Source organism: Camelina sativa, chromosome 4 (genome assembly GCF_030686135.1).
Source record: "Camelina sativa cultivar CO46 ecotype springtype chromosome 4, ASM3068613v1".
NCBI lineage: Eukaryota > Viridiplantae > Streptophyta > Magnoliopsida > Brassicales > Brassicaceae > Camelina > Camelina sativa.
Window position 1 is genome coordinate 9,028,261 of NC_141883.1, and position 6,259 is coordinate 9,034,519.

Below are 6,259 nucleotides of genomic sequence, written 5' to 3' on the forward strand. Positions count from 1 at the left end.
AGCTCTTCTCTTGGAATCATCAAACTCCTATTGCTCCCAACCTCAAATCCAAACACATTTGCTATCTTCTTCATTGAAAGATCATACCTCTTCCCCTTGATTGTGAAAACAATATGACCAGCTCCAAACTCATCATCCTTCCTTGCATATGTGTGCAGCTTGACTGTGGCTAGAAACTCACAACTTTCTTCTTTATACCCTTCCATGCAAAGTCCCATGAACTTGGTTAGGCTGCTCTTCTCAAAAAAGTACTCCACATCTTTATCAATGGCTAGCTTCTCCATGGTCTCCTTGTGTGGATACCTAGTTCCCAGGAACTCCATTCTCATGAAGGCTTCATAAAGTTGCCTTTTTGTCAATCCACAAGATTCTGCTTCTCCATCATCCTCTCCCTCTTCTTCTTCACCTTCTTCTTCACTCTCACTCTCAACCTCCTCTTGTTCAATCTCAACTGCTGGCCTCTTCCCTTTAACCTTGTTTCTCCTCATGAAATCACTAAGAGTTGGCTCCCTTTCTTCTTCACTTTCAGTCCTCTCAGGATCTTCCTCAACTGACTCTCTCCTTGGACACGACATCTGGCTCGACCGGCTGCTCGAACGGCCACTCGGTCGAGTGCATGATCGAGTGGGGCGTCGAGTGGCTCTTCCAGCTTCTCCTCTTGATTCAAGGCTAGCATCATGATGTTCCATGGAGTTTGCAGCGGTTTGTTGAGACTTCCTAGTGATCCTTGAAGACATTTTTCAAAAAGAACTGAAGGGAATAGACTCAAAGCTCAAAGTTAATAGGTTAGTGACCCAAAAACTTGAAAGAACTAAGCTTGAGCAAAGGATGAACTTTGAGAGAGATTTTAAAACTTGAATTTAGTTGTTTTGAGCAAATGAGAGAGTGTGAGAGGTATAATCTCGTGCAAGCTCTATATAAAGAAGCTAAGGGGACAAGGAGACAAGGGTCGAGCGTCCATACCATTCAAAATCGAATTGGGAATCTTTGACTTGCTTTTCGCTGCCACTCGACCCCACACTCGACCAGCACGTGCTCGAGCTCCCATGACCAAAGTTTGAAAATTCAAAATTTTCTTCTTGTTCTTCCCTCCACTCGATCGTTCTAAAGAATTGATGATCAAATGTGCTTTAGTTAACTTCCAACTCGGTCGAGTACCTCTCGTGGGCTGGTCGAGTGGGCTTACGAACCTCCTTCTCCAAGTACTAATCTCTCCTTACCCAACTACATTTTCACTAAAAGGTCTGTCCAAAACAAACATAAAAGAAAACACATCAAAACTACAAGGAAAATAAACTTTATTTACAAAGGATACCTTAGGGACTTCCTCCCTAGTGAGCTTGTTTAAAGTCACTAAGCTTGACTTTGGTGTCCTTTTTAGACTTGGTTTAGATACCAAGGAGGTGATGAAATCCTCCCTAGAACCTCTTGATCACTGTAAAGTTGATCCTTGATCTCCTCACCCTTAACACACAAACCATATTTCTTCTTGATTTTGAGCCTTGGTCTTGCTTTCCTTAAAGACCTCTTGTTCAGCTTAACTTGGAGACCCTCAACCATACTAGTCAACTCTTGAATTGACCTCTTAAGCTTTTCCACATAATCATCTTGAAAGGAGAGCTTAGCCTTTGGAGTTGCTTCACCACTTAAGCCTTCTTGACCTCCTTTTTCCTTGATAGTAAAAGGTGATCATTGATGGAGGGCAGATTGGTTGGGTTATAGATGTCAAATTTCATGGTTACATCTTCAGCAATGTTCAAGGTCACAAGACCCTCTTTGACATCAATAACTGCTCCAATAGTGGCTAAGAATGGCCTTCCAAGAATGATTGGATCTTCAAGTTCCTTGTCCATCTCCAACACCACAAAATCAGTGTGAACCCTTGCCTTCCCTATCTTGACTGGGACATTCTCCAACCTTCCAACTACCTCCTTGTTTGACCCATCAGCTAGGCATATATGAAGGTTGGTGGATTTGAAATCAGTTCTCCCAAGCTTTTGTGCTATGGAGTATGGCATCACACTGGTTGAGGCTCCCAAATCACAAAGGCATTGGTTGTAGTGAAGGTAACTGATTGTGCAAGGTAGATAGAATGGTCTTGGATCCTCAAGCTTGATTGGAATGATAACTCCTCCAAGGTCCACAAGATCCTTCTCATCTTGAGCTTCAGCCCTCTTCTTTGACAAATTAAGCAAAAAATCTTTGTAGAGAGGATATGGATCATACTGTTCCAAGGCAGGTCCTCTCTCTTCTTCTTGGTAAGCAATGGTGATCTCTTGTATGGCCAACACTTCCTCAACCACAGCTTCTTCCTTTAAAACCCTCTCTTCTTCTTGTTGCTTAGCCATCATCTCCTTTTTGTCAATGATTTCCCTAAGCTCCTTAATCTTTTGTGCTTTGAAACGTCTTGGGAATGGAAGAGGTGGCTTGTAAGCAGGAGGAATGTACTTAGCAGGCTTGGCAGCTTCTGAGTCTACAACTCGATCGACCACTCGAGCATGCACTCGGTCGAATGGCTATTCGAGTACTTGGTCGAGTGCAATAGCGGACTCCAGTTGCTTTGCACAAACGTCACTTGGGGCTTCAGTAACTAATGAATTCCCCCAAACTTGGACTTCACTGTCCTCAGTGACTTCCTCATCAGAGATATGAATGGCTTTTGCAGTGAACTCCCTTGGATTTTGAACAGCTTTTCCAGGGAGTTGGTTGGGTTTAGGAGCTGAAGTAGAGGCAATGTTACTCTCCATATACTTCACTCTGGAGTTGAGACCTTCAAACTTCATATTCAGATCATTATATTGGGATGTTAACCTTTGATTCAGCTCAGCAAATTGTTTGGCTTCCTCAATTTTCCCATTGGTTTGCCCAATCAACAGCTGTTGTATCATTGCTCTTAGGTCTTGTTCATGGCCTTGGTTAGTCTGAAACCCTTGTGGGGGACACAATTGGGGCTGGAACACTTGTTGCTGCTGCTTGGGTGCATAGTTGTGCTGTTGTTGAGGCTGAGGAGGTGGATAGACTTGGTCTTGAGGGTTGGCTACATTGGTGCTCCTATAAGAGAGGTTGTTCTGCTTGAAACCTCCACCTTGGCTGTAGCCTTTGTATCCTCCTCCTTGGTTCTGCATATAACACAACTCAGCAAACTCCCTATCTCCTTCCTGGACTGGAGCTTCTTCTTCACCAATGAAGTGAATGGTTTTTGACTGGCTTAGGAGAATCTTGTCAAGCTTCTCATTGACCATCTTTAAATCCTGCTTGTATTTGTCCTCCTGATCAGTGGAGGGGATCCTCATGGTTCTATCATAATCCTCATTATAATTGCCATCAGATTGAGCAAGATTCTCAACTAATTCCCATCCTTCTTCCACATTCTTGTTGAGGAAGTTTCAATTAGAGGCTGTATCAAGAAGCATCCTGATCTTGGGAATTACTCCTCTATACAAGGTGCTAAGGAGTGACTCATTGCTGAAGCCATGGTGAGGACACTGAGTCTGGAATCCTTTAAACCTCTCCCAAGCTTCACAAAAGCTTTCATTATTCCTTTGAGCAAACCCAGAAATTTCATTCCTCAACCTAGCAGTCCTTGCATTGGAGAAGAACTTGGCCAGAAAAGCTTTCTTGCATGCATCCCATGTGGTTATAGCTCCAGTAGGAAGAGTCTTCTCCCATAGATGAGCTTTGTCTCCAAGGGAAAATGGGAATAGCCTTAACTTGAAGCCATCTTCACTTACTCCATTGATCTTTGTGAGTCCACATATTCTGTCAAACTCATCAAGGTGATCTAGAGGATCCTCCATTGGCAACACATGAAATTTGTTGGCTTGTATCATGGAGATTAATCCACTCTTGATCTCAAAGTTATTGTTTGCTACTGAAGGGGGCACAATACCAGCTCTTTGGTTGTGTGTGTTAGGTGCATCCCCAGCACCAATGTGTCTAGGTCTATGATCATGGTGATCTTGCTGCTCCATGACTACTTGTTCTTCTTGTTGTTGAACTACTCTTCTTTCCTTTTGTCTCAAACCCTTTTGTAGCTTGTGGATGTTGTCAATAGGCCTTTGAAGACTGTCCTTGCCTTTTGACCTTGTGTGCATCAACAAACTCGACTACAGACTCGAACAGGTACACGGTCGAGCGCAGGCTCGAGTGGGTGGTCGAGTCGACTGGGTAGTAATGGCTATTTGGATCCAGCTTCTGACTCGATCAAGTGCTCAATCACAGCTCGGTCGAGTGGTGGTCGAGTGGGTGGTCGAGTGGGTACCTGAAACTCAAGACAGCCAAGCAAAGGAAGATTCGAGTTCAGTAACGTCACAAGTGTTTAAACGAACTTAATCTTAGACTAATAATGATCCGAAATGTCACAAAACAACATCAAATGGGCAACAGCGCCAAATTGAAACTGACTCTTTTTGTGGGTGGTGAATGAATGATGTATGGAATGATGACTTATGAATGAATGGATGTCAGGGTGTTTCAATTCCCCTTATGCAATTGTAGTATAAGAGGTGTCAATCCAATCTGAGTGTTTGTGAACAATCAAGATGTGCATATGAGTCTAAGTCAAGCCAGATGTAAAGGTTGTTTGTCACTAACAATCCTATAATGAAAATGCAAAGTGCAGAAAGCAAATTACAAGAACTAAGAACTAAATGCAAATGAAACAGAATGATTATAATAGCAAGAACAGAAATAGAAACTATGTTGATGAAGAACTAATGCAAGACAAGTAATGAACAGAAAGCTAAATGGATGCAACAGAAATAAAACAGGAATTAAACAGGACAATCACAAATCATAAACACAAGTTCTGGGACGAACTCGAGCAAGCACTCGACCGAGTGTAGGTCGAGTACAGGGTCCAGCTAGACTAAACGTGAAAACAGAGCAACACAATAAAAACAGAGCAATGCAAAAACGAATCAAATAACAAGCAAGCAATGATATTTAGACTAAGATATTAATAAACAAAGAAGGCCTTGAGGAGGGATTCATGGGCTGAACTAATCATTGTGGTTATCTAACTTGGTCAACAAATCTCAAGCAAACTTTGAGCTAATCTCTAGACATACTATTCTAAGACATGTTTAATCCACTCTCATGGCAAGAAACAATCAAACCTATGCATTTCTAGACTTGTTCTCACAAAGTAAAGAATCTACACAAGCAGGCATTAAGCAATACATCTGAAACCAAACAAGACCTCTAATCTCTTAGCAAGCCTAATAGCAAGCCTAATGGTAACATATTTTTCTATTAATTTACCTTCCTATATATAGTCTTTTTAACTTTATTACTAGTTGAAATCTATAATATATCTAATATTTTGTAAACTTATTAACGTCTAATATATGTTATATTACTTGCTAATATAAAATATACGGTAATATATGGTAACGTAAGCTTGTAATCCGAGTGGAGGCTTTAAGGGTATTGGTATCGTAAATTCGGTTCAAGTAGTCAGGTTCTGGAATTGAGTTCTCTAAAAAGGAAAAAAAAATAAATATATAGATATGTGAACGTGGTTTTAAGCATGATTATCATTATCTAAGTAAATTACAATATATTAAAACACATCATTATCTAAGTAAATTACAATATATTAAAACACATATAATAAAAGAGTTTGATCATTATCTGTTAAGTATAGGATTAGGAACTAGGCATGACGAAAATTAAACCGTAACCGTATTTCGGACTGTGTCTAAACCGTAACCAAACCGTAATTATATAAAATGGTTAAAAACTGTAATCGTGAAACATAAATATATGGTTAAATTATATTAACCATCACCGTTGGTTAAGCGTAACCGAATCAAAAGCGTTGGTTAACCGTAAGTTAAACCGTCATTTGGTAACCGTAATTGTTTTAAAAACTTAATAAAAATACTAATAATTATTAAATTTAATATGAATCATATAATAAATAGAAATATGAGTACACTAAAAAAATATATTAATTATAAATAAATAATATCAATTACATTATATCATCAAATAATATTAACCATATCATATTATCAAATAACTGTAACCGTATATAACTGTAACAGTTTCAAGCGTAACCGTATTTAACCGTAACCGTTTAACTGTTTTATAGAGTAGTATGTTTTGATAGAAGACTAAAATCTAGGGAAATATCAAAACAAAGATCTCCATATCATAGTAGTTGATATCTTGTGTTTTTGTCGGGTTTTAAACCTTGTTTTTGCATAGTTTTCCTGCATAATCTTGTCATTCTAGGTTGTTTTCGGAGCATATG

General features: G+C 39.7%; 1 non-coding gene across 1 annotated transcript; it reads left to right on the forward strand.

Annotated features, from left to right (window-relative positions):
* Positions 1 to 3,468: 3,468 nt before the first annotated feature.
* LOC147945635 (small nucleolar RNA R71) lies at positions 3,469 to 3,575 on the forward strand. Its single transcript, XR_015597812.1, has one exon. It is a non-coding gene; the product is annotated as a small nucleolar RNA R71 (small nucleolar RNA).
* The last annotated feature ends 2,684 nt before the right edge of the window (positions 3,576 to 6,259 follow it).